The sequence below is a fragment of the Aotus nancymaae genome, unplaced genomic scaffold, assembly GCF_030222135.1.
Source record: "Aotus nancymaae isolate 86718 unplaced genomic scaffold, 86718_ANA_hifiasm-v0.15.2.pri h1tg000059l, whole genome shotgun sequence".
Taxonomy (NCBI): Eukaryota; Metazoa; Chordata; class Mammalia; order Primates; family Aotidae; genus Aotus; species Aotus nancymaae.
In genome coordinates, this window is record NW_026988473.1 from 32,025,292 (window position 1) to 32,039,592 (window position 14,301).

Consider the following 14,301-nt stretch of genomic DNA (forward strand, 5'->3'; position numbering starts at 1 on the left):
TTGAAGATGAAGTCTCATAGAAGTTAACTTGCTCCATTAATTCATTAAGTGCCAGAGTCCAACGTTACTACCATTCTATGAATCTTCAAGTCTGTCTTTGTTAACCACCAGACAACACTTCCACCTTTGTAAAGCTGATGCTCTATAGGACTTAAAATTGTTTTTAGCTAGAAATAACTCTGGAGATGTTGCTCCTAGAAGAAGCAGTTGAGATTTTGAATGTATATGAAGTTGCTCAGTGCAGGTGTTAATTAGGAATGAATGAGAAAGAGTCAGAAGCGCAGAAGATTCAGGACAGAATTTCAGGAATGCATTCATCTTTAAAATGCATTATTTAAGGAGATTGACCAAACAAAACACAAAAAAGTCAGAGAGGTAGGCAGGAGCTGAGGGAGGATGATGTTGAGGATGCAAAGGGAAAATTTGTAAGCAGTCTTTTTAAGAAATCAGATATTGTTTGGTTTTGCTCTAAGAAAATGCCTCATCACAAAAGTACAATTAAGATCCCTGCTGGTAAAATCTAAGTCTAGAGGAGATAATGTGGCGCCCATCTGCTCCTTTCCACAGCTACTGCAACAGTCTACTTCAAACGCTATTGAATGGGTGAAATTATTATGTATATAAAGTCACTAACACATAGCAAGCATTCAAAAATACCTTCTCCACTGGCCCGGACATTAGACTGTAGATCTGATGGCAAAAAATCATGACCTTTAGCTAAGAACATCTGAAACTTCAGCAATTTATTAAATGTTCATGCTACTGTGCAAATTAATCATTATTATTTTCATTGTACAGATGTTGGAATTCAGGCACAGAGAGGTTAAGAATACTCTGTATGGTCTCAAAGCTAGTAAGTAACTGACCAAGAATTCAAATTAGGGTCTATCCAGCACAAAGGTCATCACCTCTTGCTCAGTTGTAAAGCTCCATATTTAAGTTAAGAAGGTGATATATAATTAAACTTTCAAAACAGGTACCACTGGGTAGAAGAAAACACTTGTGTTGCCAAAGGTTTAGAGACTCCAGTGTCTCCCCTCATCATGGTCCCATGGTTCAACCTCTAAGTCTGAATGGAACCGGGCTCTTTCTCCTGGTTTTAGAGCAGGTTTTCTCAACCTCCAACCGACTGACTTTGAGATGGATAATTCTTTGTTGTGAGAGGGCTGTCCTGTGCATTGTAGAAAACTTAAAAGCAATCCTGTGTGTCTAAGAGATATTTGTACTCTCATGTTTATTGCAGCATTATTTACAATTCTCAAAATGTGGAATTAATTTAAGTGTCCATCAACCATGAATAGATGAAAAAAATGTGAGATACACACACACACACACACACACACACACACAAAATGAAATAATATGCAATCTTAAAAAATAAGTGAATCCTGTCATTTGAGACAACATGGATGAAAATGTAGGACATTATGCTAAGTGAAATAAGCCAAGCACAGAAAAACAAACGTTGCCTTATCTCACACTCCTGAAAACTAAAGAATTGAGACTCATAGAAGCAGAGAGTAGAAGGATGGTTACCAGAGGCCGATGGTCAGGAGTGGGGGTTGGGGGTTGGGGTGATGTTGGTAAAAAGATACAAAATTCTAGTTAGACAGGAGGATCAGTTCAGAAGATCTATTGTACAACATGGTGACTATGGTTAATAATAATGCATTATAGACTTCAAAATTGCCAAAAGAGTTGATTTTAAATGTTCTTACTACACAAAAATGACAAGTGTGTGAGGTGGTAGACATGGATACATATATCAAAACATCATTTTGTATGCCATAAATATATATATAATTCTTATAAATATATAGAGTTAACTCAATAAATTTAAAAAGCATCCCTGGCCTCTATCTATTAGGTGTAAGTAGCACCCAACCAGCACCCACCTGTTACCATTAGTAACAAATAAAAATGTCTACAGACTTTGCCAAGTGCCCCTTAGGGTTCCTTGGTTAAGAATCACTGGTTTAGATATACAGCCTTCTCATTCTAAGCATTAGTATACAGCCTGAGTTCCTGTGTTTATGACTCCTCTTCCTGGAAACTGCATTTGCTTGTCCTCCAAATCCTCATTTACACCCTTTCTGCCCCATCCAGTCATCCAATTCACCCTGCCTCAGAACGACCCCACGGCAGGGGCTCCGTCAATGAATCCGAACCCCTTCTCTGACCTGATATCCGAAACCTGTCCCTGATCTGGAGACCCAGGCAGTGAAAAGCCAGCTTCTGTGATTGTGTATCATTTGGGTAGAAAAAGGCCTCATAAATCACCGGATTGTTTTGTGGGCCTTCGAGGGTGCTACTGGGAATGGTAGGGAGTGTGACTCATCCTGCTGTAATGCTGTAATATTAAAGAAAATAAATAACGGAACTGAGAAGGCATTAAGTGAGGAAATGAGGCACGGATGCGTGAGGCAGAGGTGATCCTACTGCACTGCATGTACGTGGATATTACTCAATTACTTGGGAAGCAGAACTTAGGAAGGGAGCTGTGGAATCAGTTTTCTGAATGAACTGCAGAATGTACACTCAGATTGTACTGAATTCCCCAGGCAAGACTTTTCATCCGAGCTCCCTTTCTGAACAATAAGGAAGTACATGCAATTGGGTTGTCATGGTTTGTTCCCTGTCTTAAGTACTAATGGTAATAATCATGCCTTATGTTTGTTCGGTGTTTCCTGGTTTACAGAGCACATTCCCATATATTATGTCATTTCACTAACAAAGCAATCCTCTAGACAGGAGAAATCCAGCCAGGAAGAAGACAGTGTTCTAGAAGGGGTGTTTTGGCAGGTTTGAGACAGCTGAGCATACTTATGAGAGCACAGGCTCTGGAATCTGAAGATTTGGGTAAGAATAACAGCTCAAAACAGCTGTGGTATCTTGACCATTAAACTGTCAAACTTCAGTGTTTCTTCTGTGGAGATAATAGCACTGTTACAAGGTATTCAATGAAATCAAACCTGTAAATACTGAATACTGTACCCACCTCACCCTAGGAAGCAGGCTCTTAAAAACAGTGGTGGAAGCAATCTTTAACTCAGGATAATCTGAAGATTACAAAAGTATAAGTAGCATATTTGTGTTGCATTGTAGTCAAGTATAAATAAAGACTTCAGAGTCAGGTAACCAGGGTTTGAATCTCAGCTCTGCTTCCTGTAACTGTGTCACTTGAAATAAGTTTCTTAACCTCCCTGGGCCTTGGTTTCCTAATCCATAACATGGGTGCTTTGGAGATTAAACTGGTTATTACACTGAAAAATCTTATAACTTCAGTGTCTCTCCGCTTGAGTCATCCATACAACAGCCATCCTTTATCCACTGGGATATGTTCCAAGACCCCCCTGGATGCCTGAAACTGCCGATAGTAATTAGCCTGTATATCCCATGTTTTTTTATACATACATACCCATGATAAAGTTTAATTTATAAATTAGGCACAATGAGATATTAACAACAATAGCTAATAAAAAGAACAATTATAACAACATACTGTAATAAGTTATGTGAATCTCTCTCTCTTTCTCTCTCTCTCTCAAAACCCAAACATCTTATTGTACTTATTTTTGGACCATGGTTGACCATGGATAACTGAAACTAAGGAAGTAAAACTGCTGATAAGGGGGAGTACTGTACTTGATTACTTTTTTGTCCCAGGTTCTGACATCTACTTTCATATTACTTTTACCTCAACTAATGTGTTACTCAGACTTGACTTTAAGTACAGTATTATTTAAGGTGAATAACATAGGATTCTGTGACAGATGAAGTCCCAAATATAGTGGCTTAACACTTTCATCTCTTCTTTTCCTTCCTTCCTTCTTTCCTTCCTTCTTGACGGGCTCTCACTCTGTTACCCAGGCTGGAGAGCAGTGGCATGATCATGGGTCCCTGCAGCCTTGACCTGCTGGGCTCAAACAATTCTACCTCAGCCTCCCAAAGTGCTGGGATTACAGGCATAAGCCACTGAGTCCAGTCACAATCCTGTTTCTTGCTCATGTCATATTCCAAGGCAGGTTGTTGGTGTGTGTGTGTGTGTGTGTGTGTGTGTGTGTGTGTGTTGGGGTTTACTCCATGCAGATGCTCAGAGACCACAACTCCTGCTCCTAGCATTCTGTGTCTCTGCCCTCCTCTAGGTCCTCAGATTTCTCTCTTTTAGCAGGTGAAGAAACCATGATTGGGCATGGGGATTCCCAAGGGTGAAGCCTAGAAGTTGAATATAGTGCTTTTGCTCTCATGCCACTGTCTAGAACACAATCGTATGTCCACACTTCACTCATAAAATCCTGAGAAATATAGTCTGACCATGTATTCAACAAAAGGATTGTTCAAATATTAGAGAAAGCTATCAAACTAGCAAATCCTGACTTCAGGGAGTCTTTGCTTCCCAACAGCAGGCCTTGTAAAGCACTGCTCTCTGAATGAGGGCTCCTGTGCTATACCATTTCCCTGACCCATGCAGTTTGTGTAGCCATTATTCTCCCATCACTCTGTAAGCAGCACTTTGTGCTTCTGCAGCAGGATTGGTTTGGTCATACTCCTGATGGAGATTGAAGTTAGAAACAACCTTCCCTCTGAATGGAAACAGAGCCTTCTTGACATATTCTAGGTGTTTAAAGATCAGCTGAGGGCATTACCCATGATGTAGAAATCCAGTGCCTTGTAAAGGACAGCTCAAAACTTCCCTTCAGTTTTGTGCCTGAAAACTAGAGCAATAGGTTTGACCTTGGCAGAGGTACAAGGTCAAGGTGGATCTACAGGTAATAACAGGCAAATGGAAATGAGATGAAAGCCAGGAAAGTAAGATCAAAGCCCGGACAGATAAACATAAGTTTAGAGCCAAAAGGAATATTCAGCCATGGTAGAAACTTGTAAAAACCCGACAACCAGACACCTGCTAAGTAGTGAAGCCAGGAGACTGTGGAAGAATATTTAAAGATAGAAGCAGAAATAATACCTTTCAACAAAAAAAAAGTTCAGCGGCAATGTAAAGGAAGGCATTAAAAACATTGATTTTGTGATGTTCAGCCTGTATTCAAATCATGTTCAAACATTTCCTTCTTCCCTCCCTCCCTCCTTCCCTCCTTTCCTACCTTCCTGCCCTCCTGCCTTCCTTCCTTTCTTCCTTCCTTCCTCTCTTCTTCCCTCCTTCCCTCCCTCCCTCCCTCTTCTTTCTCCCCACCTTCTCTCTCCTTTCTTCCTCCCTCTTGTTCCTTCCTTCCTTCCTTCCTTCCTTCCTTCCTTCCTTCCTTTCCTTCATCACCCAGGCTGGAGTGCAGTGGCATAATCATGAGTCACTGTAGCCTCCACCTGCTGGGCTCAAGCAATTCTTCCACTTCAGCCTCCCAAAGTGCTGGGATTACAGGCAGAAGCCACTGAGTCCAGCCACAATCCTATTTCTTGCTCACGTCATATTCCAAGGCAGGTTGTTGGTGTGTGTTTGTGTGTGTGTGTTTGTGTGTGTGTGTTGGGGTTTACTCCATGCAAATACTCAGAATCCTTCCTTCCTCTTGTTCCTCCCACCTTGGCCTCCCAAAGTGCTGAGATTACAGGCACGAGCCACACGTCTGGCCACAAGATTCTTAATGTCTCTGAACTTGAGTTTTCCCATCAATAAGGAGGAAATTAATAAATCATTTTTCTCTTGGAATTATTGTGAAAAATATCTGAGATAATACTGATGTATCTGTTTCTAGAAATTGGGTTTCCAGTTCTGGCTCTATCTCAGACTCACCTCATGATTGCGATAGTCTTCATTGTAATAACATATGCCTAACTCCCATCTTTGGTGGTTCTTATTCAGTAGCTCTGGGGTGGCAGTCTGCACCTATATTTTCACAAAGCCTTGCAGGTGGTTCTAGTCACCATGACACTGACTTCCCAGTTGAAAGCCACTGTTTTGTTGGTTCATGGGCCAGCAAACACTTTCAATTAAGCAAATATCTTAGTCTTTGCATGTCATATAGTCTCTGCTACTACTAACTATTCAACCTAATTTTTGTGTAAAAAAGGACATAGATAATATGTAAATTCATGAGCTTTGGCTAGCTTTCAATAAAACCTATTTATGAATGGTGAAATTTTAAATATCATAATTTTCACATCATGAAATATTACTCTTCATTGTATTTTAAAAATTCTTTATGAATGTAAAAACAATTTCTAGCTTATGGGTGATACAAAAATAAGTTTCTAGGCCAAATTTGGCCCACAGGACATCGTTTGCTTACCATGCAGGAGAGCAGAGTCTCCTTAGCTTACACACGCAGGATCATCCAGAGAGCTTGATAAACATAGATTGTTGGGCCCAACCCCCAGAGTTTCTAACTCAGTAGGTCTTTAATGTGGCAGAGAATTTGCATTTTTAACAAATTCCCATGGAATGATGATGTGGCTGGTCTGGGGACTGCATTTTGAGAATCATTGATCTAGAGAAATATTCACACAGCTGGTTCTTCAGATTGTCTCACTTTAATTTGCAATATAACATGACATTTAAATCACTTTCCATTTATGAAGTTTGAAAAACTATTTGTGCACTGTGTTTATATCCTTTAAGCAGTACCTGAAAAAAAGACAATTTCTATTATTTTAACTGTTGAGTATAGAGAATAAATTATATGAGTTAGAAGCATGGTCATTGGAGAAAAATCAGACTAGGCATAAATCCTGACACCTCCTTCAGTTGTATAACCTTGGGTAAGTATGTTCTCTGTGTCTCAGTTGCCTCAGTTCATATGTAAAATACAGGTAATAATAATACGTAGATTGTAGGATTGTTACCAGGATTAAATAGGTAAGAAAAACTGTCAGAATAATGCCTGGCCCATAGTGAACATTCAATAAATGTTAGTCACTATTATGTCAAAGGTAAGTTATGACAGTAAAGGTATTTTTAATAATAGGAATCTAGTCAATTGAAGGCCTACATAGAGGTGAACCAAGGATGTAATATGCCAGCAGGCAAAAACCTTTCTAAATAATGTTTGATCCATGTTTAGATATGTAGCAATTATCTACTCTAGGCCCACAATAATTAATGCACCTGACTAATAATTTTTAGTCTAAATGTTTTGTTTTGTTTACTTAAAGTAAATGTCACTGAATTCTCAAGATAACATTCGAAATAAAAAAAGTACCTATAAGTTAGCTTAATTTAAAAACCTCTAGATTCTTAAATCTGATGACTTTCTTTATTCACTAAATAATTATTGAGCATCTGGTAGCAAGATAGTGTGCAAAGAACCAGTGATAAAGCAGAGTGATCAATGAGACAGTGCAGTGCTCCAACTCACGGAAGACAAACATCAAGCAAATAATAACTCAAACAATTAACTCCTTCCAACCATAGTAAGTATGAAGCGGAAGTGCAAAGTTTCATGAAGAGACATCACTAAAAGAATTATTCTATCTGGGCGCGGTGGCTCACGCCTATAATCCCAGCACTTTGGGAGGCCGAGGCGGGTGGATCACAAGGTCAAGAGATCGAGACCATCCCGGTCAACATGGTGAAACCCTGTCTCTACTAAAAATACAAAATTAGCTGGGCATGATGGTGCACACCTGTAGTCCCAGCTACTCAGGAGGCTGAGGCAGGAGAATTGCTTGAACCCAGGAGGTGGAGGTTGCAGTGAGCTGAGATAGCTCCATTGCACTCCAGCCTGAGTAACAAGAGTGAAACTCCATCTCAAAAAAAAAAAAAGAATTATTCTAATCTTAAGAGGTGAGAATCACAGAGAAAGTTTCCCTAACGAAGACATCTGTGACGGTTAACACTGAGTGTCAACTTGATTGGATTGAAGGATGCACTATTGATCCTGGGTGTGTCTGTGAAGGTGTTGCCAAATGAGATTAGCATTTGAGTGGTGGGGTGAGGAAGACAGACTCACCCTTAATCAGGTGGGCACCATCTAATCAGCCACTATTAAATATAAAGCAAGCAGAAAAACATGAAGAGGCAAAATGGGCCTACCCTCCCAGCCTACATCTTTCTCCTGTGCTGGATGTTTTCTGTTCTTGAACATCGGACTCCAGGTTCTTCTGTTTTGGAACTCAGACTGGCTCTCCTTGCTCCTCAGCTTGCAGACAGCCTATTGTGGGACCTTGTGATTGTGTAAGTTACTACTTAATAAACTTCTTATTAGTTCTGTCCCTCTAAGAGAACCCTGATGAACACATCTCTATCTAATCTGAGATTTGCTGATTGCTTAGAATTTCAGAAATATTCACTAAAATAAGGATCTGTAGTTCTGGAAGCATCTGACAAAATCTATAGGGAACATGTAATTTTTTATTTTCAAAGTGGGTATGAAAGAAAGGATCATGTATCCTGCTTATCAAAAGTGTTATGAAGTCATTCGTGTGTAAATTATAGAAAGGAGTGCAAGAAGGAGTTTCCAATGGCAAACATAGTCTTTAAATTCCATTGAAAATTATCATAGCCATTAAGAGATAATTTCTACCAAACCTGACTCTTGTGGTGTCACTGAAAAGCAAGTTTTGAACTAATACTCATTTCTACAGATCAATATTGAGCCATGCATTTTATCTAGTAATTAATACTTGACTATGTTCTGATAAAGATTACATAAATGCCCCAAAATGCTACAAATGTTTCAGTTTTCTTGATGTGTTTTCCCACAATGTGATAAAATGCACAGAAATAATCAATAGGGCAATAGCTGTGCCTAATATCTGCCTCCTTCTTTTCTCCAATGTTAACCTGAGAAACTTAGGTATATGTAATAGGTGTAGGTATTACTTATATGCAATAGAGAGAATAATGATCCCCCAAAGATGTTCACCTCCTTATTCCTGGAACCTGTGAATATATTATATTGCATGGCAAGAAGGAGATTAAGGTGGCAGATGAAATTAAGGTTGCTCATCAGCCGACTTTAAGATTGGGAGATTATCCTGAATTACCTGGGTGAGCCCAATACGGGAGAGAGAGAGACAGAAGAGTCAATGTCAGAGTGATGTATTTTGAGACAGACTCCCACCACCATTGCCGGCTTTGAAGATGAAAGGGAGGCATGAGCCTAAGAGTGCCTCTAGAACTTGAAAAGAGAAAAAATGGATTCTCCTCTAAAAGCTTCCAAAAATGAACACAGCTCTGATGACACCTTGATTGTAGCCCAGTGATACCCATTTCAGGCTTCTGACCTCTAGAACTGTAAGATGGTAAAGCTGAGTTGTTTTAAGACACCAAATTTATGGTAATTACAATATCAATAGGAAACTAATACAACATACCATTGGAACCAAATGTTTAAAGAAATGAAGCACTCTAAATGTTGAGAGAATAGTGCTTCTTTTATAAAAACAACAAATCTTCAGAACATTTCAAGGGCTACTCTAATTGGTAGCTCTGATTCTTGACAAGAAATAATTCTACAGAACTCAGCCCACCAGGTTGGCTTTCTCCTCTAGACCCACTGAGCATGTATTTTATCTGTCAATGTAAAGACAAGAACAGAGAGAATGTTTTATCTTTAGTGTCTCCTACTAGTAGACACTGAATAAAGGTTAGTTAAACATGTGGGTTTATTTATTAAAAGACTCTTTGACTTCCCAACTGACTATATAGGAAACAGATATTGTAAATCATCACATCTAAAGTAAAACTCCTGATTGCTCTAACCAACTTTGCTTCTTGCCTAATTACCTGCAATTCATGTTAGGTCTGAAAGTAAGAAGTATCCTTGCACCTTATTTTCCCTTTCACTTCATCACAAAATATTTAATTAATTAAAAAATAATCTGTTAAGGACCATCCATGTGCCTTGTCACAGATGGAGTTAACAGCAAGTGCATGGTTGATCTTCAAAATGATTTCAAATCAAATCATTCCTCACGACCTCCACTTCCATGGCAGCGTATGCATGGCACCATGTTTAAATCAGAACATTGCAATAGCCTCCTAACTTTTCTCCTGATTTTATTCTTGGCCCCCTATAATTCATTTTCCCCATAGCAGCCAGAATGACTTTCTTAAAAATATCAGATTATGCCACGTAATTTTGCTTATAACATCCAATGGCTTAATAACATAGGGAAATAAAAACTATTCTCTGTACTATGATCATGGCCCCTACATAATTTGTCTGTCACCTCTCATTTCTTACCTAAGCTCTGTCCATTCCATTCAAGTTGACTTCCTTGTTCCTTGAGCATAATCAGCATGTTCTCACCCCAGGACATTTGCCCTTGCCATCTTCTCGCTGAAAAATACTTATCAGAGTTTCACATGCTGCACTCCCTCACATCACTCAGGCTTCAGCTCACCCTATGATCACCACCTTCAAAGTCTTCTCACTTTATTAAGTATTTTGATGAACTTATGGCACTTTAGACTTATAGCATATTATGAGCACAATAGTTTAAACATTTTGATTAGTTTGTCATAACTTTCCCTAGATAACCAATGTTGACACATTTTGTTCGAAATGTTTAGCATGCTTGTGTTTACTAGCCTACTCTGGAATTTTGTTGAAGCTGGACATCAGGTTTACTTATTACACTTTTCACTATTTTCACCTGTTCTGCTTTCAATCAAGTGAAATGTCTGCCGCTCTGTAATGAGGTGGCAGTTCTTCAGTAAATCATGATTTCTCCAAAATTAGCACTGTGATACTGAGATCTTAATTCAAAGTTTATTGTTACACAAAAATGCAATACATTTGGGCCTTTAAATCTGAGTGACCACGTTATTTTCTTAATATACTCTCACATACACTGGGTTTTATTAAAGGGAATTAAAAATAAGGGTATTTGGGTAGAAACAGAATTGTATGTTGTCCAGAGACTTTGAAGGAGAAAAATGTTCTTTGGAATTTTTAAGTCGGCCTTACTGGCTTGACCACCTTTGTATTGGCCTGGGGACTGCCTTTTTGTTCTTGGGCGATATGGTTACATTGCTGGTAAAGGCTTACCTGTGTTGTAATTGTGACTAAATGTTATTTTGCAGCATTCTGAATTTTATTTTATTCGGAGCATTTCAGAGTTTTAAATTGTGATTATCGTGTCATCGAATTATTTACCTTCCTAAAGTGTACTATGTGAAATATGTGTAAACTTGGTGTTTATCTACACTCCAACACAGTAATATATTGGGATGGGAAATGCTTCCTCCTCCCGGTTGAGCTTTAGATGTCCTGTTATCTATGCCTGTGATGCAGAAAAACATTACGATACTAACCTACTCTCTGCTCTGGTACCCTACATTAATATTAGTCTTCCTTATAGTAAACTTGTACCATCAAGGAACTCAAGCTGCTAGAAGATTTCCCAGATCATTACAGCTGTCAACTCTTTCTTTAGACTAATTGTTCCCATGCTTCACTTCACAGTTAGCAAATTCTTTATTTCCACATTCAACAAATATTTACTGAGTACCTAGGTCAGACACTAGCTAGATGTGAGAAGTATGAATGTGAATCAAATTACATTGATGATAGGATAAGTAATAGTATTGATGGGAGTATAAGCAAAAACAGTGCTAGTAAAAGCAATAGGGTATCCTACGAAGTTCTTAGAATGGAAGAATATACCCACTGAAAACTTGAAGTTATTTATTTTACATCTGTAGGGAAAAATGTCTGTCTTGTTTCTGAGTGGTTATCAATTCATCAGAATGTAATGTAAGGTGTTTCTCTATCCATTCAGGGAGGGGATATTGGCCCTCGTGTTTCAAAATATCTTATTAATTTATAATCATTACCTAATTTCATTCTTATGTCAACAAAATAAGGTGCTTATTATAATTATTCCTATTTTTTACAGATAAGGACATTGATGCTAATAGAACTCAAGTAACTTGCTTCTAGTCACATTATCCTAAGGACTATAGTTTCTTACAATAAAGTTAAAGATAAATATGCTTATTTTTCCAGTATAATCCCTTAACATTATACCATTTTCACCAAGCAAAGAACCTATCATTTCACTGGCCAGATCATAACTTACTAAGTCATTATTTTTATTAGTTTTTCCCTTTAGCGTGCAATCTTCATCTGCTTTGGCCCTTGGCCTCTTTGAATTGGTTTGTGCCAATCATATACATATCCCCTCTGATACATATATGTAACACGCACATATATATTCCTTTGTCTTAATTTAGATTTCCTTGAAAGAAAAGCTTAAAACATGGGCTTTTTTACAGATATTTTAGTTTGAGAACAAGAGTAAAGTACCAGTGGGTGTGCAACAAGAAAGGAGGGAAAAATGATCCACAGGGTAAGTTGCAAGCCTAACCCATCATGGGTAGTTGAGACTTGATTCTGTTAGAAAGCTCTGAGGATTACATGTAGAATGTACTTCAGAATTATCTGTCCAAGGATAAGAAAAGTAGTGGTATTAATTCACTAGATTCTGTTTCTAACTAGTCAAAAGTTGACCTGTAAATACCTTGTATTTGTTTGTAAATGCATCAAAATGTCTGAATAAAAGCCTGGAAGCAGAAAGTGAGACAGAGTACAAATGAGATGAGATGTTATAAGTTTACAGCTGTGCACACCTGGATGCCACAGCAAAGGCTGGAATAAACAGGTAAGCTGAGAGAGTATGGGGGATGGATACAGAGTTATCCAATATATACTTGTTTTTTCTTGACTTAAAATCTCAGCTCACCTCAGCTTTTCCTATGTAGTCACCTTGATATGTTCAAATGCTTATAGAATATATTAATCTCCATAGTTTTTATGATAGAAACAATAATTACATACTATTTAATAACTATACTGCTTAATTACTTCATGAATAAAAACACTACTTGGCCAGGCATGGTGGCTTATGCCTGTAATCCCAGCACTTTGGGAGGCCGAGGCGGGCATATCATGAGGTCAGGAGTTCAAGACCAGCCTGACCAATATGTCGAAACCCCATCTCTACTAAAAATACAAAAAATTAGCCAGGTGTGGTGGCATGCTCCTGTAATCCCAGTTACTCAGGAGGCTGAGAGGCAGGAGAATTGCTTGAATCCAGGAGGCAGAGGTTGCAGTGAGCCGAGATCGCGCTACTGCACTCCAGCCTGGCGACAGAGCAGGACTCCATCTCAAAAAGAAAAAATAATAAATAAATAAATAAATAAATAAATAAATAACTCTACTTCATTTCTAGTCCATCCCCATGAGCCACCTTCTGTTTTTCCAGTCTCTTGACAGTGGCAGGTGAGACAGTAGTGATAGGCCATGATTGAGGGTATTTTCCCTCCCCTGGAGAGTTTGTGATTCCTCACAGATCTGATGCAGTGAGTTACAATTACCACCTTAAGATTCCAGGTTTCCTTTCTTTCTCAATCAGAAAATTCTCATAACCTTAAACTGTAATTTTTTGTTTTCTATTAATAGCAAAGCAAATTTGTTTGTAATGTGAGATCTATTGATGAATATTTAAGTATTCACTAGGCTGCCTTGTTTTCAATTTCTTAATTCCTGTCTCCATTGTTGCCATTCAGTTGGAAAATCCCAATTATATTTGTCTTATCAACACTTCACTGATCTTTTTCTTCCTCTTTATCAACTGTCAGTTGTCAACTGTCAACTGACTACGTTCTCTTTCTTGAACTGTTAATTCAGCCTATCTTTATTTGCATTTTCATGTTACTTTTTTGTTTATCAGAACATATTTAGTCATGGTTTTCCATTTTCTAGTTGCAATAGATATTTGCTGCTGTGGTTTGAAAATAACTCTTCCTCCATTCTCCTGGTCACCACATACCCATTACTTTAGTGAGATATTTTCCCCATGTCTCCACTTACAGATTTCACATGGGAGCTAACAATCATAGAATCAAATTCTTATGGCCAAAGGAACAGACATATGACCCATTTGCACAGCATCTCGTCTCCAGGATAGACTATATTGGTGCCAGTTAGGAATATGATCCCAGCAAGACCAACCGGTTTTTCCATGCCCCCACTCCACATTAAAATACTAGTGGCCATGAATTCACTTTCATAATAACAAGAGACCTGGGAGACATAAAGTAACATATAGAGAAAATTAAAGATGAGAAAGAATGGGCAGAGACTGAGGAAAATTGAATGGTATTTGGTTCTACTGGGGAGATGTATGGGTTCCCAAAATCAAATCACAAATAGGGTAAAAATACAATCAATAAATTTAACTTTCTTATTTAATTACTTGAAGTTGAGTTTCTGTTTCTCACAATCAGAGTTCTGACTACCTCACTAAACATATAAACCATCCAAATGGTAAGGGTTAAAGGCCTGTTAAAACGTTCAGCTCCTATATTGCAAACATTTAGTAGTCTCCATTTGGAAGCTTTAA